At 42.6% G+C, this 24,283-nt stretch overlaps 2 protein-coding genes across 5 annotated transcripts in view; one reads left to right on the forward strand and one right to left on the reverse strand.

Moving 5' to 3' along the window:
• LOC307102653 (toll-like receptor 12) overlaps nt 1-24,283 on the reverse strand; it is a gene marked incomplete at its 3' end in the record, with an annotated part of 89,840 nt that overhangs the window by 17,178 nt on the left and 48,379 nt on the right. The gene's annotated exons all lie outside the window — the stretch shown is intronic.
• PHC2 (polyhomeotic homolog 2) overlaps nt 4,558-24,283 on the forward strand; it is a 78,954-nt gene continuing 59,228 nt past the window's right edge. For 3 of the 4 annotated variants that reach the window (XM_079776363.1, XM_079776366.1, XM_079776367.1), the window contains exon 1: nt 4,558-4,663. The gene's annotated coding sequence lies outside the window, so the exon portion shown is untranslated. Of the gene's footprint in view, nt 4,664-5,158; nt 5,467-24,283 lie in introns of those variants that run through there. The other variant, XM_079776365.1, reaches the window with a different exon arrangement.

Genomic DNA, 24,283 nt, shown 5'->3' on the forward strand with positions numbered 1-24,283 from the left:
AGAGGGGAATTTGAACACATACACACAGGGAGAATGCCATGGGATGAGGGAGGCAGAGATTAGAGTGATGCTGCCACAAGCCAAGGAGTGCCAAAGATTGCTACCAACCACCAGAAGCCAGGAGAGAGGCACTGAATAAATTCCCCCTCTGAGCCCCCAAAAAGGAACCAACCTTCCTGACACCTTGATTTTGGATTTCAGGCCCCCTGAATTATGAAAGAATAAATCTGTGTTGTTTTAAGCCACCCAATTTGTGGTATTTTGTTATAGCAGCCCTAGGAAGCTAATACAATTGAACCTTGAACAACGTGGGGGTTAAGGGCACTGATCACCCTCACAGTTGAAAATCCGCAAATAACTTAAGTCAGCCCTCTGCATATGCGGATTCCCAACGGAGGATGGAAAATACAGTTGACCTTTGAACTTACACATGGAAAAAAGTGGATTGGCACTGTTCAAACTGCGTTGTTCAAGGGTCAACTGTATACCTATCCAAGGCCGTTATTAGGAAATCACCCCACTGATGCAGGTTAACAGAACCCTACAAAGCACCAGTGCCCCTGACATCTCTCCAAATGTTCCCCGAGGCCGAGTCATCGCTGCGCTCATTGTGGATCTCTGAAACGAAGAAGCCTGACTCTCCCATGGGGAAAGGAGGAAGGCCTTCCCCGTGGTCATTTAGCAGGAAGAGGATGCGAGGGGGTTGGGGAGGAGGGTGACCAGCTGCTTTAATTCCCAACTGGGGCAGCCCAAGAAAAAAAAAGGGGGGGGCTTTCATCACTATGATAGGATATCACAACCATTTACGTTCACTCATTCAGTAAGTGCATGGGCAGCATTTACTGTGCTGGGCGCTGCTGGGCGCTGGTGGAGAGCGTGGGTGTGTGGATGGGGGAGGAATGCTAAAGAAATAAAACACACATTCCCTGAGTTCTATGAGCCAAGCTGGAGTTGGAGCCCTGTGGCATGGTGGGTCAATTAGCATGGACTTGGGAATCAGACAGTCCTGGTTTAAATCCTGGCTCTGACACTGACTTCCACTGTGATCTTGGAAAAGTTACCTTATCCCTCTGGGCCTTCATCGTATTGTATTTAAATAAGATGATGTATATAGCACAGGGCCAGAGTAAGTGCTCAATAAATGTTAGTTATTTTCATTAATGTTCACCAGAAACAGCTTGTTGTAGAAGACCGAAGAAACCCAAGCGACGCTTAGAGAAATGGAGTTACACAGCTTTATTACACTGGCGGTCTCAGAGGAGTTGCCTCCAAAGTCTGAGCAAACCAATATGGTGGAAGCTCTTCTTTTATCCCCTTTGGTTTCTTTTGTCCCCCAGATATGGATGGGACTTCCGGACCTTTCGTGGGCTTTGCAAAAAGCCCCGTGTGTTGGGATGGGGGCCTTGAGACCATATCTAAGGGCCTGGCGCCAGTGCTGATAACCCCCTCCAGGGGTTGTGTATTGTTCATGGTCTATGGCCTCTGTAAAATGTGAGCATTTAGATAACAGGTCTTGCAAGACCAGATTGTGGAGAAAGGGGCAGTGACTTAATTATAGGCTATCAAGAATGTACATTAGGTTACTGGCACAGATTCAGATTGCTACCCCCCCCCCCCCCCCCACAAACATCAGGGTTACATTGGAATTAGCCTTTTAGCCTTCTCAAGCTCAGTAAAAGAGCAAGGTGATTTTGATCAAACAGGACCTCAGTCCAGTTCAGGCCCTCATCACCTCTTGCTGGACACTGATTAAATGCTTAGAACAACTCCAGGAGGAAATCAGTCTCATTGTATGAATAATGTAAGTGTCGTTCAGGGGTGTAAAATACCTTGGCCAGGCTCTCAGAACAAGGAATGTGACAGAGTCAGGATTCAAACTAGAGCTCCCAAGCATGCATTCTTCCTACTTCTGGGCTATGCTTATTTGCAAGTCAGAGTGGGCTGGGAGCAGCATATGATGAGGAGGGAGCCTAAAGTATTTCTCTTAAGGCTGTGGTTACGGCTATAGGAAGTACATTGTATTGAACTTACATATTTATTTTGTTTAATTAGCAAGTGCATATCTAGTGCTTACTATAGGGTGTTCTAAGCACTTTATGTTAGCAACTCATTTATCTTCACAGGGGCCTATAGGATGGACACTGTATTATTCCCATTTCACAGATGTGGAAATTGAGACGCAGCGAGGTTAAGCAACTTTCCCAAGGTCACACAGATAGTGGGAGCAGGATACACACTTGCTTATTTGGCTCCATAGACAATGCTCTTAGCCACTGTTCTATACAGCATTATCTTGGGGGAAGGGGAGGGCTGTTGACATGTATGCATAGGGGAAGGAAAGAGGCTTAATACCCCACATGCAAGCCACCCTTTGGTGCAATTGCTGCAATAAGACTATGCGGAATTCGACCCTATAGGGAGAATGGCAGGATAGGGGCTGTTTAGCCCTGGGAGTCTGAGTCAACAGCTTCTCATCCCTGGGCCACTTCCTGAAAACTCTTTGCGCCTCAGCTTTGGAAACGCTTTGAGCACAAAGAGCTCATTTCCTGTGGCCGGGAAGGACGGGAGGAGTTCCTGATGACAGCTCATCTCCCTCATTAAGACGCTCATAAAAGTGTTTCAAGGAGCCTGAATTATGGCTCCGCTGTTTGTCAAGATGCCCTTCTGCAAGGAGGCACTCTGGTAATTTGGTGCGAGGAGACATGCAGGGGAAACCAACTCCTTTGAGTCCAGGAATTATTTATGATCCCAAGAAGAGTGAATATTCATTTGGAGAGATAACAAGCCTTCACCAGCACAACAGGCTGTTTAATATGCCACGAGGGATGGGAGGCAGCTTCAGAATTCCAAAGCCAGCTAGGAAATCTTGAGAGATTCTGTACATGGAAGTTGTCTGTTCCTACGAAAGCTCCCCGCCAATAACAGCTAACCATTATGGAGGTTTTACCTCTGAGCCAGGGCTTGCGCTAAATTCTTGGTATATGTTCATTTCATTCTCACACCATTCCTATCCGATTTTACAAATGAGGAAACTGAGACACAGAGAAGTTAACTTGCCCAAAGTCACACATTAGTGAGTGGTCAAGTCAGGATTTTAACCCAAGTGGTTCTGCCTCCGTGTTTGTAATCTTGAACACCAAACAGAGCTTAGGTGGAAACTGGATTTTAAATCAAACCAGTACATTAAAAAGTACATATATTCAAAATTACCTTTGATAACCCCTTAAAATATCTATAAATTTTAGTACATTTGCTTTGAGGCATATGATCTTGTCCAATAATTAGAGAACCACTGAGCTAAACTAAAGAAAAGAGCAGAAGGAAAGCCCATATGTAGATGCTTATGCTTTTAAACTACTCTACCTTCAAGAGAACTATCAAATCCCTAAGAGATGAAATAAAGGGGCAGAGAATTATAAGATGTCCTCACCCACCTGCCTCTGTCACTTTAACACATATCATGTGTCATGTGATATTTTGCTGAATTAAGAGAAAACATATCTACATCTTAAGAGAGGAGGAGAGAAATTTCTGTTAAAGAAGGGGTTCTATATTCCTAGTCTAAATTAAATGAACCTGGTACAATGAGATGCCATGAGACTAGCTTTGGAGCCAGATAAACCTGGATTTGAACCCTAAATCTGCTACTTACTAGCTGTATAACTGGACAATTTGCTTAACTTCCCAAAGCCTTGGTTTCTTAATCTGTAAAATGGTCATATCAATACCACCATGTTGAGAAGATTAATTTTAAAAGTTTATAAAGTAGCAAGCTTGAATATATGTAAATTATAGTTATTAAGCACTAGCTCTTCATAGCTATTTGACCTGAAGCACGTCACATCATTTCTCTGAGCCTCATTTCTCCTCATCTGCAGTATGGGCATAACTTTTCTGCCTACTAATCTCAAAGGTCATTGTAAAGAAACACTACAGCACAGTACAAAGTTTGCATGAAGATTTTATCAGCTGCTTGGTACACATGGAATTGTGGGGAGGTGCTTGGAGACCCCTGCTGGAGAAAATAACTCAGGGGAGTCCTGAGCCAGAACTCAGAAATGGGCTCAGATTTCCACTTTGCCCTTTAGCGTGGCTGTGTGACTTTGGGTGAGTGACCTAACCTCTCTGAGCCTCCACTTTCCCTTCTATCAAGTGGGGTTAACAGTTCCGACATCATTGGGTTATCCAGAGAATCATACATATTGTGCAGAAAAGTGTTAGGCACGTGGTGAGCCCTCAATAAATGTCTGCTGAATCTGAATCTTTCTGAGCTCAGTCAAGTTCAGTCCCTCTTCTTACACGGATGGGAAAAGCCCGCGGTGTCTCCGCGTGGAGCTCAGTCAGGTAGGGGAGATGCTCCACGGGGCCTCAGTGCCTCCCCACTCCCCTGCACCCCCAACCGTTGCCATGGCCACCGGTTCAGGCTCGGAGCAGCACCTAGGCGTGTTCAGACCAAGCCCCGCCTTTCCATAGTGACCATTGGCTGGAGAAGCCACGTGACACGCACTGGTATGCTAATATATGGTAATTGCCCAGCGCCCCTCCTCCCTGGGCAGTGTCCGAGCAGCCAGCAGGGTGCGCGGCGCCGAGCCGAGGGGCGGGCTGAGGGGCGGCCCCCGGGAGAGAGCGGCCAGGTGGAGGAGGAGCGCGAACGCGGCCGCAGGTAACGGGCGGGCGGGCGCGTGCGCGCTGGGGCAGGCTCTCGGCGCACCGGCAGCGCGGCGGGGCACTCGGGCCGCCGCGCTGCCGGCTTAACCCTTTCGGCACCCAGCTGTCACGGCCGGGCCGGGCTGGATGACCCCGCCGGGCCGCGCGGGGCGGGACGTCGCCGTAGACACGGGCAAGCAGGGGGCGGGCGGCCGGACCCGGGAGCCGTGGCGTGCGGCCCGCGCGGGGGCCGTGCCGTCCTGGCCGGCGGGCCGACTGGCCGCGCTGCGCCCGGGCGGGGACCTGGTGGCGACGGGGGTTCGGGGTTGGCTCCGGGGCCGAGACCTGCGGGAGGCTGCGGGGAACCGGCTGCAGTACCGCTGCTCGCACAGTCCCTCCGGGGATACCGAGCCCCTGTCTCGCCGAGGCCCGCGCCTCAGCAGCCCGTGGCCTGCGCGGCCTGCGCCTCTCCGCTCGCCCCGCGGAGTGCGAGGAGCGCGGGGGTCGGGCCCGACCCGCAGCCGCGGCCTGACAGCCCAGCCGCTGGCACTTTTGACCCGGCGTCAAGCTGGGGCCCCGGTGGGACGAAGGCAGGATTGGTGCTGAGGGGGGAGGGGGTTGTGGTTGCTGGAAGGAGAGGACAATTAGGTCCTAGGAAAAGCAGGCCCTAGGTTTGCCAGGTTGGAGAAGGAAGGATGCCCCAGAAAGGCTCTGGCCTCTCGTGGTCTGTGCTGGGTGCTGACCTGACACTCATGGGGAAAAGTCACTGCTGGACACGTGGATCGGGTCTGTCATGTCCAGAGGAAGCATCTGTTTTGCGTGAGTTTATAACATTTTTTTTTAATAAAGGAAGGTTTACATTCACCTTCCTCCCTCACTTTCCTCTTAGGTCTGCTACGGAAGTGTGTTCTTTTAATTACCCCCCCCCCCCCCCCCGCCGCCCACCAGGGCTGCCACCGCCATCCCCAGTTCCTGGAGCTTGGTGGCAGCTTTAGGCGCACAGGGTCATTTAGCTTTCTCTACAGCAGAGACGGTGGGATAGGCCGGGTGCCACTAATGTTAAGCTTGTTCTGAGAGCTTCTCAGGAGTGTGGGGGTGAAATGTCTCTATCACAAGTGCGGATGAAAACCTGGCTAATGTGCCAGCGATATCAGTAGCGTTTTCTCTGAGTCGGAAGTCATTTCTTCTAAATCAAGGAGAAACGTGGTCACCCATGAAAGGTACCAGGTACCCATTTGATTTTTGCAAGTGAAGTGCAAATTGCACTTTCATGTCGCTCTGTTACCACACAGCAAGCACTACCTAAATGCCAGGCACTCTGTGTCTTGGGGATGCAAAGATGAGTAAGATCATCTGCCCTTGTCTTCAAAGAAATAGTGGGAGAGACAAGTAAAATTGCCAGCAAAAGTAATGACAGCATAATAGATGTGTGTGTAAAGAGCTGGGAGCAGAGAGGAAGGAGCACTTAGCTGTCAGAGAGGGTCCGGGAAGGCTTTCCAGAGAAGAGCACGATTAAGCAAGGTCTTGAAGGATGAATAGGAGTTTGCCTTTCAGAGATTTGAAAAGAGTGGTATCTCTAGGCAGTGGTATTATATTGCAGCCACGGCCCTTTTCCTTCCTTGATAAAGTAACTTTCCAACAGTGACCTAGAATTTCTAATTCCCATCACAATTTTCCGGTGGTGTTTTCCTTCTTATTGCTCTTCCCCTTCGCTCTTCCCCCTCATCGGTGTTTCTGAGCCTCGCTCCTGATCCAATTTGTCACTCCTAACTTCCCAAGTAAGGAGCCAGCGTATGGGCATGGGCAAGGAACAGTTTGCAGCAGCTCCAAGGAAGAGGGTTTGAAAACTGGACAGAATGCGTGGCAGTACAGTCATCATCTGGGAGGGCAGTCTGACTCATACAATAAGAGGAAAATAAAGGTCATGACCAGGGAGGCAGTGCTGAATGTGAAATCTGCATTTGGTCAAATTGTGAGACCTGGGGAAATGAGTGATTAGATCAGAAGCTAAAAGGATCTGAGGCCAGAGAAGGTCTGGACTGTGATGTGGGTCAGGGCAAGCAGCTGAGAACTGACACCAGGAACCAGGCAGAAATGATAGAGCCTGCTGTTACACGGTACCAGCCGTGTAGGGCAGGGCTGGGTCTGACAGCTTCAGGCAACCGTGCAGAAAAGAACAGCACCATCTCCTCTATGGAGTAGTTTCAGTACTTCCCTCTTCTGTTCTCTCTCCCTCCTTACTCTTACCCTCTTTTGATCTGTTTCCACTCAGGAGTCACTCTTATTGGGCTGTTTTACTGAGGTCTCTAGCCATCTGAGCCAAAAGAATCCTGTTCTGCTGCCTTAGTATCCACCTCTAGAACTGTAAATGGTTCATTTTACCCTATAAGCCATCCACTAGCCAGCCTGTTTGTACTTTCTGATCATTTGCAAACAACATGGATGGATCCAGAGGTAGTAAAGTGGACCTCATCCCCCAAACTCACCTGTTTGAATCAGATCAAGGCCTTTTTTAGCTTTGCTCAAACCAAAATTTATTTTTAGAATGGATTGTGGTGAATTTTTGGCAAATCCCTGTCTTGAACTTCAGATCAAGCCGTGTAAAGAAGGTGACATTGGGGCAATAACACCTAATGTGCACTGCTAAGATGGACAATTCTGCAATCAGGATTGCTATTTAAGCAGTCTTCTCAATCAACATATTTACCAAGTCCCTGCTGGTGTGAAATACTGTGCTGTATGTGTGCTTTGGAAGAGACAGGAAAATGAGAGAGCTAGCACTCATTCAGATGCCAGTTCTACCAGTTACCTGCTATGGGACTTGGGCAAGTTATTGGACTTCATTTTTTCATATGTACTAATGCTACCTACCTTTCATATAGTTGTGAAGATTGAATGAAATCACACAGGTAAAGCAGAAATTAAGTATGCTTTCAAAGTGCTAACTGTGGTATTATAGGAGTTGTAAAAAGAGAAAGGTCATTGTGGTCTCTGATTATCAAGGAAGACTTTTTCTACCAACATGGTGAATTTTGTTATATAAAGAGGATAAATGTGGAAGGGACTTCAAACAGGGAAAATAGCATTCATAAAACATAGGGCCAGAATGTGGAAGAAAGTTTTCAGAGGCCAATTGATCAGACTGACCAATCTGACAAGATCAGAAGGTTTAAGTAGAGTAGTTGTAGGATTGGAAGGGTTGGTTGAAGCCAGATTTTAATAGGCATTGGTGCCAAATTAAAGAGTTAGGACTTTATCCTGTATGATGCGAAGTCTAAGGATGATTGGTTAGGGAAATGTGAGGTCATGAAAGTAGTATTTTGAAAAGATTCTCAACAACAGTGTGGAGAATAAACTTTAGTAGGGATAGAAAGAGAACTGTACAGTCAGTTAGTAGTTATTAAAATAGTCTGGTATGAGGGATATGGAATTGAATTAGGGTGACGTCTGTGAAAATAAGGGATGGGTTCAACAAGTATTATAAAGGAAGCGTAACTAACTGGTTATGGAGGACAAGAAATAAGGAAGAATCAAATATAGCCTTGAACATAGGTGACAAGATTAATAAAAAATAGGACAGACAGGCAGGAAAGCTAATTTGGGGGAGAAGTGGAGGAGCTAGGTGCTAGATATATTGAGGTGATACAGGAAATTGTAAGTGAACACATCCCATCAGTATTTGGAAGTGGGGGCTAATGTTCAAAGGAGAGAAGTCAGGGGGTCTTATATTCAGAAGGTGATAATTGAAGCCATATGATTAGCTTAATTCAACAGTGGGAACGGCATAGAAACAGAAGTATAGGGGACCAAGGGCTGAAGTTTGGAGATTTCCCACATTTATTTAGCGAGGTAGGGAGGAGGAATGGGGTCAGCATGATAGAAAATAAGGAATCAGAGAAGCAAAAGAATAATTTATGCACCCAACAAATGCATTCTCTTCATGACCATTTGGGTACCTGATTAGACATGCTGTTAGCCATGAAGGTGTAGTATTTCTGCAGTCAAAAGAAGAAAGGGTTTCAAGTTGGAGGAATTGGTCAGCAGTATGAAACTGTACATAAAAAGTGGGAAATGTTAATTATATTTAGTAAACAGGGAGCCATTGTAACTTTTTGAAAAGAATAGTTTAAATTCAGCAGGGGATGGCAGTGGAGATATTAAACTCCAGATTAAAGAGGATTGTGGTAAGAGATGCTGATAAAAAATGAAGATAGCATGTAGATCACCCTTTGTATGTTTGGCAATAAAAGGAAGAAGAGAAATAGGAAAGTGGTTAGAGAAGGCACAAGATTTGATCTTCCCTGTCTGCTTCATTATTTTAGTTGTCCTAAAATATCATTCTCATTCTTTCATATCCTGAGTAGCAGTTCAGCAATTCAGTTCTTAAACTTACTGTTTTGATAATTACCTGTGCATCTCATTGAACAATAATAGTATAGCTTCCATTTATCGCTTACCGTGTGCTAAATACTTTCTATACATCTATTCATTATCCCATTTAATCCTCACAATACTGGATTACAATCACACAACCTCTTAGAAGCATGGAGAGACTAAGTAAATTGCCCAAAATCACATGATTAATGAGTGACAAAGATGGGATTTGGCTCCATGTTTGATTCTAAAGCTCTTCTAAAGGACCATGCTGTACTGTCCCTAGAACAGGACCAGCTTCAGGGCCATGTGACCTGTGCATATAAGGGCCCCATGCTTGATTTAATGCTCTATTGTTGCTGTCTTGATATTCTGAATAGTTTTTTAACAAGGGATCTGTATTTTCACTTTCCACTGGTCCCCACAAATATGGAACTGGTTCTGCCTAAAGGTATCAGTACTACCTTCTGAAGCTGGGAAAGCATTTTGTGCTATATCCTTTGTTTTGGTTGCATAGCTTTATGTCCTTGCTGTGTCATGGTACACAGTGACATTTTCCTGTAGTCCTCTCATGTTGGACACCTGGTATAAAGGGCAAAAGAGGGATAATTTGAAGATCAAGTAGAAAGCCAGTATGAAGAGAATAGAGAATAAAGAGGTAAGGAATTATTATTTTTTAAAATATCTTTATTGATTTCAGAGAGGAAGGGAGGAGAGAGAGATAGAAACATCAATGATGTGAGAGCATCATTGATTGGCTGCCTCCTGTATTTCCCACAGCAAGGATTGAGCCTGCAACCCTGGGCAGGTGCCCTGACCAGGAAGTGAACCGTGTCCCCTGGTTCATAAGACAGTGCTCAACCACTGGTGCCAGCTGGGCTGGGGCAAGGAATTATTTACCCAGAATGACTTCCAGAAACACGTGCATCATATCTTGAGAGTATTATTGATAGAGTTACAGTCCTGATCCGTTGTTATTCCCAATTTAAATAAGAAATGAGTTCATTTTTATTCCTTTTGTAGTCATATATTCCCATTTGCTTATGGGAAGCTACGGAGACCATTTTCAACCTACTGAAACAGAACTTGGGGTTGAACAGGTATAACACATCTTGTCTGCCCTGCTCTGATGATGCCTTTTTAGCAGGCTGATGCCATCCCTTCACCCCCATACCAGGGACCATCCCGCAGCTTTGAACCATGTGGCCATCTTTATCACATTTGCTTTGAATGCTCATGTTCCACTCTGGCCTTTGTTTCCTGCTTTATTCCTTAATCTATCCGTATGAATCATGAAAACCAGAAAAACTTAATTTTTTATGTTGTCTCATTTTTTGGCTTTATTATTACTATGTGTAACTGGCACACAAAAAAAAAGTTTTTCTGGTTTTCATGGTTATTGCTCTCTCAAAAACAACTTTTACTCATCCTCTTGCTCCTCTTACTCCTCGTCCCTCTGAGTAATCCTTTGACCAGGTACGACCAAGTCCTGACACCACTTGATACTACTCGGCCATTTGACCAAGTCCTAACATCAGCCAACCTGGATTCCTTTGTGGAGGACATCAGACAAGACTGGATTGTGTTGCTTCCTCCAATATCTGTCATTCCCATTCAGAATGCTTGTTTTCACTTTCTACTCCCAACATGGACCAAGGGAGCCAAAGAATGTGTGAGATTAAACATGTGAAGAGATCTAGAGCATAATCTGTGGCACATGTCACGAAACAAAGTTTAAATGGCCAGGTGTTCTCCATGGCCTTCTATTTGTGCTGGTAGTATAGTCTACATAGCCACTGTAGCAGTCATCTGTTGTGTAATAAATTACCCCCAAATGTGACAGCTTGAAACAACAGACTTCTTTATCTTTTAAGATTCAATTCAAGCATTACATCTCAGAAGCATTTCCCAACTTGCTTTTAATGAATTAATATATTTCCTCTCTGATCTTCCTTTGTACTTTAACATCTCATTATAGCACTTACCACATTGTTATAGTTGCTACAATGTATTTTTTATATCCATAGCTTCAATTCCTCAAACAACTCCTTGAACATAGTAGATAGGAGGCTCATCCTATATAATAAAAGCGTCGTATGCAAATTGTCCCCTCTACCGGAAGTTCGTCTGGGAGTTCGACCAGGGGGCGGGCCAGCCAGGGGAAGGGAGGGCGGCCCCTGCCGGCAGCCGCTAGGGGCCCTACCAGTACACAAATTTCATGCACTGGGCCTCTAGTTAATTTATACAGACCCAAGAAAGCAATGTAACCTGACCTTTCTCTGATAAATATGCTTAAGAATAGCTATACCTTTACATATTTTATACTCTGTACTTCAGAAAATTTATGTATACTGAAACGTATCTAGCCATGTGCCCTACTCCAGAGAGGACTTACTGAACTTGTTTCTGTCGGTAAGTCTCTGCTTCCCCATGCTCTGAAACCAATCCTGGCTCTTGTAGGAAATCATATAATGAGCCCCTAGCCCAAAGATACATGGTTCACTAACAAAGCCAGCATTGGTTCACTGTTTAAATATTTGACTATAATCTTTATGAAGGGAGGAGTTGGGTCTGTCTTATACACTGCCATATTATCCCAGCACCAAGCACCGTTAAATGCTTAATAGATATTTAGTGAATGAATTAATGACACTCCATTATTTTTTGTTCATTAATCCTCACCCAAGAATATTTTTTCCATTGATTTTTAGAGAGAGTGGAAGGGAGGAGTAGAGACAGAGAGAAACATCAGTGTGAGAGAGACACATTGATTGGTTGCCTCCTGCACACACTCCAGCTGGGGCCGAGGATCAAGCCTGTAACCAAGGTACGTGTTCTTGACCAGAATCAAACCTGCGACCCTTTAGGCTGTTGGCCAATGCTCTAACCACTGAGAAAACCAGTTAGGGCAGACACTCCATTCTGGATATTCGTGTCCCATATCTGTTATCCAGGTCCTGAGCTCTGATCACCCAGAATCTTAGGCCTGAGTTCATCATTTCATGCTGTCCAGACTTTTTGTCTTAGTCTTTGACTCTTCTCTTCTAGCTTTTTCATGGCTTATCTTTGGGAATTTCATCCCTTGCTTGCTCAGAACTAAGGTACCTCCTCCCTATTGATCTTCCTAATTAGTAAGGCCAGATGTCCTTAGGACAGTGGTCGGCAAACTCATTAGTCAACAGAGCCAAATATCAACAGTACAACGATTGAAATTTCTTTTGAGAGCCAAATTTTTTAAACTTAAACTTCTAACAGCACTTCTTCAAAATAGACTCTCCCAGGCTGTGGTATTTTGTGGAAGAGCCACACTCAAGGGGCCAAAGAGCCGCATATGGCTCGCGAGCCGCAGTTTACCGACCACTGCCTTAGGAGAATATTCTTTTACCTATAGCTAAGAATATCCAGTGTACATATTAAATGTGTCTTTAAAATATTTTAACTAAAGAGAATTAGATTCAAATTGCAAAAGAAAGGGGACAGGCCCTTTAAGAAGTGAATTTTGGCCAGAAACCAAGTTCTAAAATTTTATGAGTCTTAAACTGATTAACTTGTAAGCTTCAGCAATTCAATGCAAACTTATTTTTATACAAACCAGCAAATCAAAAGAAGGAAGAGAATAATTAAGTGAGTGTGTAAATATGGTTTCCAGGAAAACTTTCCTGACAGAAGAGAGAGCCTCACAGGAATTAGGCTCAAGAGAGCAATGTAACCTGCCCTTTCTCTGTTCTCTTTCTTTTTAAGAAAATATATTTTTTTATTGATTTCAGAGATATCATAAGAGAGCCTTCATATTTTAGTTATAAATGATGGATGATTTGAGATCTAAAATCTTGGGCCCTAGCCAGGTTGGCTCAGCCGATGGAGCATCGGTCTGCAGACCAAGGGGTCTCGGGTTTGATTCTGGTCAAGGGCACATGCCTTGGTTGCAGGCTCCTCCCAGCTGGGGCCCTGGTCGGGGCTCATGCAGGAGGGAACCAACCAATGTGTTTCTCACATCAGTGTTTCTCTCTGTCTTTCCCTCTCTCTTCCACTCTCCCTAAAAATCAGTGGGAAAATATCCACGGGTGAGGATTAACTAAAAAATAAAAATAAAAATAAAAAAAATCTTGCCTGTAAAATGCTTTGAATTGAAATGTATAACATTGCCCCACATCTGATACCCACCAGCCAGTGCCTCATTTTACTAGTATACTCCAATGTACTGGTATTTTGTATCGTGCATGGTGACTTTCACTGGAAGACAGTGAACACAGCAGGAAACATGGAGAAGAGGAAGTGGTCAGAGGCTTGAAAAGACTCTAGACATTGTCACAGAGTTCTTTGTTGAATTTCTCATAGGTGCAAAGCCCTATGTGGCATCGTGTTTAATAGCATTGACTTTTGGAGCCAGTCTGTCTGGGTTCAGGTCCTGGTCCCATGACTTACTAGTTACATAGCTTTTGGCCAAGTTCCCTAACTTCACTGTGCTTCAAAGTTCCCACTTATAAATGAAGATGATAATAGAACTCCCTCATGATGAAGACTAAATTAGTAAATACATTTCAAATGCTTAATAGTGCCCAGCACATTGTAAGCCTACACAAGTGCTTGCTGAAATTATTATTACTGGTATACATGATATACTAGTTGTCACCTTTATTAAGTTATGATATTTGCCCTCAAAATGAACTAAGCAGTATAAGAAATGACTATTCTCAATGTATTAATTCTCTGTGGCTAGCATAACAAATAACCACAAACTTCATAGCTAAAAACAACAGAAATTTATTCTCTCACAGTCCTGGAGGCCAGAAGTTCACTGTCAGTTTCACTGGGCTGGGGTCGGCAAGGCTGTATTCCCTCTAGATTCCATCCCTGGACTCTTCTGTGTCCTGGTGGCTGCCAACGTTCCTTTGCTGTGGCTGCATCACTCTGATCTCTGCTCAGCTTCCTTATCGTTTATTTTTCCCATAGTACACAAAAATAATCTTAATTCTTCTGAGATCTTAATGTTTAAAAAATGAATGTACTAGTTAATTTAAATAGGTAATACATAATTGTTCACTGCATGTTTAGAAATTATTTTGGAGTAGTAATCTTAATAAGCAGAAGTTTCCAGGTAAAGAAAGGCTTGGTTCTTCCTCTGGTTATAAACATTTTAAAAAGGAGGCATCCCGTTGTTGGTGCCTTGGTTTATCATGCTTACTATTCAGCCATAATTATGATGACCATAATATTACATTCATTCTCTTTATAGGAAGGTATTTTTATTGTTTGTTACTAAGTATTACTGGGCCTGTTTTATTATAGTGACTGCATTTTTGTCAAGAGGCATGGAAATATAGTAAGAGTGACTCATCCTTCCTATTGCCAGTTCCAGCCCTACAAATGGAAACAGCGCTGAGGGAACATCCGCTGATTTAATCTTCCATTAAGGTTCTATTTGCATAGCCCATGATCTCTCAAGGCTTAGTCTGCCCGTTGCCCCCACAGACCTTTTGTACAAATAAAATTGAATCAAGCAGATGAGTGAATCAGTGTGTCTGAATAGCGGTCCTGGAATCTCACTACCCTTCTCAAGTGCAAAGCTGCATTTCCCAGCCCTCTCTGTGCACACACAGCCTGTGGGGTCAAACCCAATTAGGTGCTCTCATCTACTCTTTTACAGAGCTGCCCTGTTCAGCTTCGAGAAGCAGCACGACCTGCCCCATTCAGCTGCCGCTCTCAGCCCATTCTTTATCTTCTCTCACGATCCCATGGAGTGAGGCTCTGGGTTTGTCCTGCACATGCTCCCCGAGCTAGTCATTCACAAAGACAGCCTGCTCTCTAAGGAAAAGCAGTGAACCAGTGAGGAAGGAGATGACGAATCGTGCCAGCCAGAAGGGAAGAGTAAGGCGTATTAAAAATGACATCAGTGCAGTAATCCCACAGGGACTTCAATTGAGCGGCTATGTTTTTCCTGGAAATTCCAGCTCATTCCAGGCATTTGTTTTTTTGTATAAAGGAGTGGGGGCAGGTTAGATTCTCTCCATGCAATAGAGACAAGTCAGGGGCAGAGGTAATTAAGCCTTATTGACCAGCACTGTACGGAACTACTAAATATACACCAGACAGACCTTCCTGGAAAAGACATGGAGTCAGTAATAATAACTTCCCCTTTGGGTATTCTCTCAGAATACTTTTATTTAGTTTGGTTGTGAGAGATAATGTAATGTCATACGGATAGTTTAAAATGGAGATTATCTAATAGAAAACAATCACATTTTAAGTGTGTAACATTCTGTTACCATTAAATTTCTGGCTTTTAGCCATAAGTTCAATTCAACAAATATATATTATGAGCCTCCTACTCAGACTGCTAATGGATGAATGTTACTGTATTCAGGCCAAAAACTGAGAAAGGCTGTGTATGGACCAAGTGTGGAGAGGAGAATGGAATTAGGAGAATATAGACTTCTCTGCTAATAGGTGATAGATGGATTGAACCTAAAATGGCTGGTCTGAGTTGGCCAATCAGACCGATCAGATATATCCACTATTTTATAATAATCTATTTTTTCTTGTTATACAAGTAATATATTATAGAAGATTTGGGGGTGAGGAAGTATTAAAACTAAGGGGGGGGACATTATCCGACCACCTCAAAGTAATGCTGCTAACATTTTGTTTTAGATTCTTCTAGTTTTTATGAGTACATATTTTTTTTAAAAAGATCTTGCCACATTCTTTTATAAACTGCTTTTATCACCATATTGTGAACATTTTTGTATCATTAACTACAGTATTCTATATGAAGATACAGTCACAAATCCCCTCTGACGGGAGTTAAGTTTTCAATTTTCCTTCTTATGATGACCATTTAGGTAGCTGAATCTTTGTGGGCACCCATGATTACTTTTAAGACAAATTCATAAATGTAATATTACTAGATCAAAAGTGTATAAAATGCTATGGCTCTTGATGCATACTTTTCTAATTTCCCCCCAATTCATACGTCTGCCAGCAGTGGGTGGATGAGGAGAGTTGGACCTCTAAGCTGGACGTTACTGAATAGTATCACACTCTGTATTGGTGCTTACCTGCTCCTATGTCCCGGCACTCTGATTACATCCTCACACTTGACGTGGAGTAGTTTTTCTTTGCTCTCAGGGTTCAGGCAGTGCATGTCACCATGAGGGACGGGATGGAACTCCTGAGAACTGGTTCTCCGCAGGTGCCAAACACGGCAAGACTGGCTTTTTTTTTTTTTTTTAATCCTCTCCTGAGGATAGCTCCTCCATTGATTTTAAGAGAGAGAGGAAGAGAGGCAAGAGCGGGGGAGAGAGAAATATTGATGCGAGAGAGACATTCATTGGTTGCCTCCCACATGCGTCCCCAATGAACCTACAACTGAGGTAGGAGATACATGCCCTTGACCAGGAATCAAACCCGCTACCCTTCCATCTGTAGGCCGACACACTAACCACTGAGCAGCTGGCCAGGGCAGGCATTTTAATCTCTTGATCTCTAATCTTCAAGAGCCTACTGTCTCTGAGGGAGAGAGCAAGAGAGCAAACACACATCTGTGTAAAGCAGACATCATGCACAAAACAAATCCACGTAATTCAAACTACTATTTTCTTTTTGGTCAATGTTTTAAAGGTTATCCCTTTGCTTATAAACAGAGTCTGGCAGAATATGGCCAAAATAGACTAGTTGATTATGTCTCTCTCCTGTTTCAAAGTCATCTGTAGGCTTCCCATCACACTTGATCTAGGAACTTTTATTTCTGGTATTAATGGGCTAATAAGAACCATTGAGGACAGCTAGAAAAGTGGAGAGAAATATTCTCTTTAATTTTCTTAAATGTGTTGAGGAGCTAACAAAACAGTAAGATAGTACTGGGCCAAAATCTAGGGTAAAGCAAGAACTCAGAGCGTAAGCTGAGCACTGAAAGCCCCTTTTTCTCTAAAGGTATTTGCTAGTCTAGAAGAAATGCCTGTGAAATTAAACTGAGTTTCTGGTGGCCTTACAGGGCAAAGGAGACAGGAATCAATCGAAGATAATCAGTCCTATAAAATAACAAGATACCCCGAATAATAACCAACAGACACAGCAGAAAACAGAGTCCCACAAAAACTTCAGATATTGCAGTTATTAGACAGACTATAAAACAGCTGTGCTGGCTACATTTAAGGAGGTTTTCTTTAATGAGCTTGAAAATATATGCAGGAACAGAAATCTATAAAAAGTGTAACATTTTAAAAAGAACCAAATAGGACTTATACAACTGAAAAATACAATAACCCAATTTAAGAACTCAGTGAACACTCTTATTAGCAGGTTATACATGGTTGAACTGAAAGATCGAGTTGAAGAAATTGTCCAGAACGAAGCCAAGGAGCTAAAATGATGGGACATCTGTAAGACAGGATAGCAGACCTGAAGGATAGAGAAGGCCTGACGTGCTTTTAATGAGAGTCCCAGCAGGTGAAGAGTAGTAGTTTGTGACGGAGGCATATTTGAAGAGATGATGGCTGAGAATTTTTCAAACATACAAAAACATCCACATACTCAACATGGTAAGTGAAAAGAAACCCACACATCATAGTGAAATGACAGATAAATATTTAATAAATAAACAGGTTACCTTCAAAGAAGCAGCACACAGGCTGGTGGCTAACTTCTCAATAACAACAATGGAAACTGAAAGATCAAGGCTTCCCCAATTTTTTTTCTGCTGATTATTTGTTTTACAAGGACCTCTTGCCAAGGGGTGAGTGGAACCCAAACCTAGTCCAGTTGCCAGACATATGACGGGCTCAGGGCTGCTTCTGTCTAGAGAAAGCAGTGCCTTTTTCTGACTCCCACAAAGATCTTTTCCGCTTGCAAAGACATGGGCCCGTGGAGCAGCATCTGCCCAGAGCAGGTGCCCTGTTTTAACTTGCTTGGAATAACCAGACAAGCTAGGAACACGTATGTAGAAAAGAGCAAGATGGCTTCAGTGTGTCTCTCCTAGTTTTGAAGTTTTCCATTCTTTCTGTTCTTCCCATCAGTGTGCCTGTCAGAGGAAAACTGAGCTTAGACGGATATCCCAGAAGGGAAATGAAAGCCATTTTGAGGCAAGCAAACACTGAGAATTTGTCATGATTATATAAAGTGTGAATAGATTTAATATTTCCATTAAAAGACAAAGATTGTCACAATGCATAATAATTCACTTGTCTGCGATTTACAGAAAACACACCTAAAATATAAGCCAATGGTTGTCAACTGGGGGTGATTTTGCCCCCAAAGGAACATTTGACTGTCTGGAGATTTTTAGATTGTCATAACTTGGGATGTGGAGTGTACTATTGACATCTGGTAGCCAGGGATGCTGCTAAACTACAATGCATCGGACTGCCCCCTACAACAGAGAAATATCTGGCCCAAAATGTCAATAGTGCCAAGGTTGAGAAACTCTGATATAAGTAAACAGAATATTTGAAATTTTAAAAAAATAGTAAAAAAAAATACCATGAAAATACACACTAAAAGAAAGCTGGTATAGCTATATGAATGATAGGCAGAACTATCTTAATTCAGAAAACATTTCTAGAGATAAAAGGTATTACTTCATGCTGGCCAGTTTTACTCAGTAGTTAGAGCATCATCCCAAGGACCAAAGGGTCTCAGGTTTGATTCCTGGTGAAGGGCATGTTACCTCAGTTGCAGGTTCGATTCCCAGTCCTGGTCAGGGCAGGTCGGGAGACATGCAGGAAGTAACCAGTTGATGTGTATTTCACCCATAGATGTTTCTCTCTCTCCCCCCTCCTCCCTCCCTTTCACTCTCGTTTTCTGGGATGCAATGACTATCTCCTTGTAGTTTGACCTCATTTTTAACCATAGCATCCTCAGCAGGCCTTTTCTGACCACCAATCTAAAGTAGCCACCAGTCATTCTCTATCACTTTCCCAATTTTCATTCCCTAATTAGCACATTTGACTATCTGACTTTTTATTGTCTTCACATGAGAATGGGAACTTTGTCTTGCTCAAGACTCTGTCCCAGGGTGCACACCATGGTGCTCAATAAATACTTGTTGATTGAAAGGTCATCTTTGGAGTGAGTCATGGGGAGGTGAGGTGATGGAAATAAGGAGAAAAATAGAAAATGAAGAAAAATAAAACTATTTAAAAATATATTTTGTGCAAAAATATATAAAAAGGGGGAAGAAAAGAAAATGTGTACAATGGGTTAAAAGGAGATGAGAGGAATATCTATATCTATATCTATATCTATATATCTATATCTATATATATGTCTATATATATCTATATATCTCTATCTCTATCTCTATATATCTATATCTATATCTGTATCTGTATCTATATCTATATCTATATCTATATCTATATCTATATCTATATCTATATCTATATCTATATATAAAAGGCTAATATGCAAAGTGTCCCCTCAGGAGTTCAACCAGGAGACCAGGAACTTGATCACTCGCTATGACGTGCACTGATCACCAGGGGGCAGCACGAAACAAAGGAAGGCCCCGGCCAGCAGCCGGAATGCCCCAATCAGCCCTGATCGCCGGTCAGGCCTAGGGACCCTACCGGTGCACGAAATTCTAGTAATTATATAATAGTGTATTGTGGTTCAGCAAAACTCTTTATTAGAGGTAAAGGAACTAACTTTATTGAGCTCCTTCTATGTAGGAAGCCCAAATTGCCAGATGATGTTGGTATTTTAAAAGGTTTCATTCCTACATAGAGCTATAACCATAATAGTTGTCCTTGTTTTTAACCCTTTCCTAAGAAGAAAAGAGAGTGAGTTCTTTCATTCTGTAAAAAAAGGGGGGGGGGCTGCTATTTGCTTGGAGTAATATTTGTCTAAGAATACTGGTAGTGCCATTCACTGGGAGAGAATATTACAAAACCCATTTTGGATGGAAAGCATGAGTTTCATTTTTAACAGATTAAGATTTAGAGGCTTTTGAAATATCCAAGTAGAAATCTTGACTAGATAATGGTATACATCAGCCTAGAGCTCAGAGGAGAGGTCTGATCAGGAGGCCTAAATATTTGGTGTACAGATGGTAATTGAAGTCATGGACATGGGTGTCAATGTCTAAGGGAGAATAGAATATAAAAAAAAACAGGTTCTGGGGATGAATCTTGAGAAACTCCAACATTTAATGGTTAGGTGGTGGGAGACAAGCCTTTGAAAGGATTGAGAAGGAATGGCCAGGAGAATATGGTTTCATGAAAGCCGAAGTAAAACACTTTCTCAAGGAGAGAGGATGGTCAGCAGTGTTGAATGCTGCTGATGAGATGTCAAGGAAAATAGGGAATTAAAATGTGTGTTAGATTTAGTGACATTACAGTCTTTGACCTCCGTGGAAGTCATTTTAGCAGTAGAGGAATAGATCTGCGCCAGTCTCCGCGTTGCATCTATAGTGCCTTTGTGTCAGCAGACATTGATACGTTTTTTCATTGGTTTTACTGTGAAATGTTTATGCAAACGAACGTATAATATGTATGAATATAATTTAAGGAATAATTATGAAGTGAACAATGTTTACTGATCACCTCCCTAGTTGCATCTACCTTCTTCATCCATCCAGAGGTATCTTCTGTTGTGAGAAGTACTCTCTTGCTTTTCTCTATAGTTTTACCGGATAGAAGTAATTCCGTAAACAATATACTGTTATTTTTACAATATACTTTTCAGTTTTGACTTTTTAAATTCTGTATGAATAGAATCATACTGTATTTGTTCTCCTGGGTCTTTCTGCTACTCAACATTCTATTTTTCAGAATTGTCTGTGGTGATACATGTGACTGTACATCATTCATTTTCACTGTTGTATAGTATTCTATTGAACTATAGTACCATTTGTTTTTACATTCTGCTTTTGATGGACACTTGGAAATTTCCAGTTTTTGGCACAATAGCAACACCACCATGATCATGTAAGTTGCCTCATGAACTTATGTAAGAGTTTTTCTAGGATGGGTGTATACACAGGAATAGAATTGCTGGGTCATAGAATAAGGATATGCTCAACTTTATTGTGAAGTGCCAAACTGTTTTCTGAAGCGGTTATATAAATTTACACTTCTACTGTCTCTTATGAGAGTTACCATTGCTCCCAATCCTCCCCAATGTTTGATATTGTCAGACTCTAAAACTGCCACCAGTCTAATGGCAAGAGGGTTCCTTGGCTGTGAACAGCACTTAGATTGTGTCCTAGGAAGGCCATGGGCCCTCACAGTCCACATCCATTTTCATTTACCTTCTGAAAGAAGATTAAGGAGAAAATTCAATTTTGCCTAATGCCTCCCCCATATGGCTAATTTATATGCTAATTAGCAAGATAACAATCGATGAAACTGGTAATCAATATGATATCCAAGGCACCAGTAATGAAATTCATTTTGAGATGCACTGCCAGTGGAAATGAAGCAATTACGCAGAATAAATGGGGCAGCTCAGGGAATAGGGGCTCCATATTGTACTTGACTGCATTATTTCCCCCTTTTACTCCTCCCCTCACTCTTTCCCCACCACCTTGAAATCAATTGTCCATTCAGATCCTTTGGGGTGCCACACACCAGCTTCTTTCTCTACATGTTTAGAGACTTGCATTATCCCTGTGGATTTGTGGTCTGCCAGGGGGGGAATGGAGTAAAGAAAATTACAGAGTCTGAGAAGACTATTGTATGATGACCATAATGCCCAGATTTTCCAGAACTGTCCTGATTTCAAATATTTTGTCCCATCAGACAATATGTCAAATGATTGGTCCTATTTAAATCCAGTGTGACGTAGGCCATAGTGTGGCCACAAGATTTAGCCGAACTCTGGGAAGTTTTATTTCAGCATGGACATTTATTCCAGGGTTTCAGGTGTGTGTTTTTTCTTTTTGTGTATGTGTGTCTGTGTTGGGGGGTAGTGATTGTACTTATCTCTGAAGATTAATAGCACAACATTATTCATATCATACTTTTAAGCTAAGATAACTGAAATTTATCTTTTATCCTGATGTCTGCTCATTGGAATCATCTGGAGAGCTTTTTCCCAAAATTTTATTATGAAAATGTTTAAACATACCAAAAAGTTAAAAAAAAATTATGCAGTGAATATTATGTGTATGTTATCTAGATTTTACAAGTAACATTTTACCATACTTGTTTTATCACATATCTGTCCAACTATCCATCTCTCTGTCCATTCACCAATCCATCTTATTTCTTTTTTATGCATTTCAAAGAAAATTGCAGGCATCAGTAAACTGGTATTTCACCCCTAAACATGTCAGCGTGCATATCACTAACTAGAGTTCAATTTGAGGTAAAATTTGCGTACAGTGAAATGCACAAATCTGAAGTACACCATTCTCTAAGTTTTGACAGATGTATACACCAATGTAATACAACCCCCTATCAACATGTAGAACATTGCCATCACCCAGATGTTCCCTCCTGCCCCGCTCCAAGTCACTCCCCGGCCCCACTCCCCACTGCCAGAGGCAGCCATCACTCTGATTTTTTCCACCATAGATTAACTTTTCCGATGCCTAGACTTTCATATAAATGGAACCATTCCGTTTGTATATGTGTAAGGTGTTTTTCATCCAGCAGAGCATTTCTGAGACTGATCCACGTTGTTGCATATATCAATCATTTGTTCCATTTTATTGCTGAGCAGTATCCAGAGAATGGATATATCACAGTTTTTTAGCTACTATGAATAAAGCTGCTAGGAACTGGTCTGTACAAGACTCTTTTTTTTACCCCCACAGAGGAAGAGAGAGAGAGAAACATCAATGATGAGAGAGAATCATTGATTGGCTGCCTCCCGCACACTCCCTACTGGGGATTGAGCCTGCAACCCGGGCATGTGCCCTTGACTGGAATTGAACCCAGGACCCTTTCAGTCCATAGGCTGACACTCTATACACTGAGCTAAACCGGCTAGGGCTGTACTAGTACAAGCCATTTTATGGACCTGTGTTTTCATTTCACTTGAAGAAATTCCTAGGAATGAAATTTCTGAGTTCTAGGGTAAGTGTATGTTTAGCTTTATAAGAAAGTTGTGCTCTTCCTCAGAAGCTTTACTTTTTTATTTTTTAAATCCTCACCGAGGATATTTTTTTTTCCATTGAATTTTAGAGTGGAAGAGAAAGGGAAAGACACAGAGAAATATCAATGTGAGAGAAATACATTGGTTACCTTCTGCACGAGCCTTGACCAGGACCCTTGACTGGAATCAAACCTGGGACCCTTCGGCCTGCAGACCCATGCTCTATCCACTGAGCCAAACTGGCTAGGCCTCAGAAGCTTTTAAAAACACTGCTCTGCCCTTGCCAGTGTGGCTCAGGTGGTTGAGCATCATCCCATGCACCAAAAGGTCGCTGGTTGGATTCCCAGTCAGGGCACATGCCCAGGTTGCAGGCTCAGTTCCAGTGCGGGGTTGGGGAAGTTGGGGGAGGGGGGGTGTGCAGAAGGCAGCCAATTAATATTTCTTTCTCATCACTGTTTCTATCTCTCCTTCACCATTCCTCTCTCTCTAAAATCAATAAAGACATATTTTTTTAAAAAGAACAATGTTGCCCTAGTCGGTTTGGCTCAGTGCATAGAGCGTCAGCCTGCGGACCGAAATGTCCCTGATTCGACTCCAGTTAAGGGCACGTGTATCTCAGTTGCAGGCTCCTCCCCAGCCCTGGCCCTGGTCAGGGCAAATGCAGGAGGCAACCAACTGATATGTTTCTTTCACATAGATATTTCTTTCTGTCTTTCCCTCTCTCTAAACATCAATAGAAAAATATCCTCGGCTGAGGACTAACAAAAAAAAGAAAAATAGCCTCGGGTGAGGATTAGAAAATAAAAAAGAAGAACAATATAGTGGTGGGGGGGGGGGGAGGATAGAAAAACACTGCCTCTCTGCTCGCCCCCAGAAATTTCTAATTAATTAATTGGTCTGGAGTGGGACTCAGGCATGAATATTTCTGATATGCTTGTCTGGTGGCTCTAATGTGTGGCCAGAGGTAAGAGTCACCACTCAAGGTTTAACGTTTAACTACAGATGAAAGATCTTTGGATACCAATAATAAATGCAAAAGATTGATTTTTTTTTGATTTTTTTTTTTTTACTGTAAAAGTGGCTTTCTGTTGCTGTCCTGTTTTTACTGCTCTAAAGACTTGGGCACAATCTAGAATGATCTGGACATCACAATACAGACTTTAGAGCGAAAAGACTTGCTTTTTAACCCCAGTTTTGCTACTTTGTAACTGTATAACCTGAGTAC

Source organism: Cnephaeus nilssonii, assembly GCF_951640355.1.
Source record: "Cnephaeus nilssonii genome assembly, chromosome: 7".
Classification (NCBI taxonomy): Eukaryota; Metazoa; Chordata; class Mammalia; order Chiroptera; family Vespertilionidae; genus Cnephaeus; species Cnephaeus nilssonii.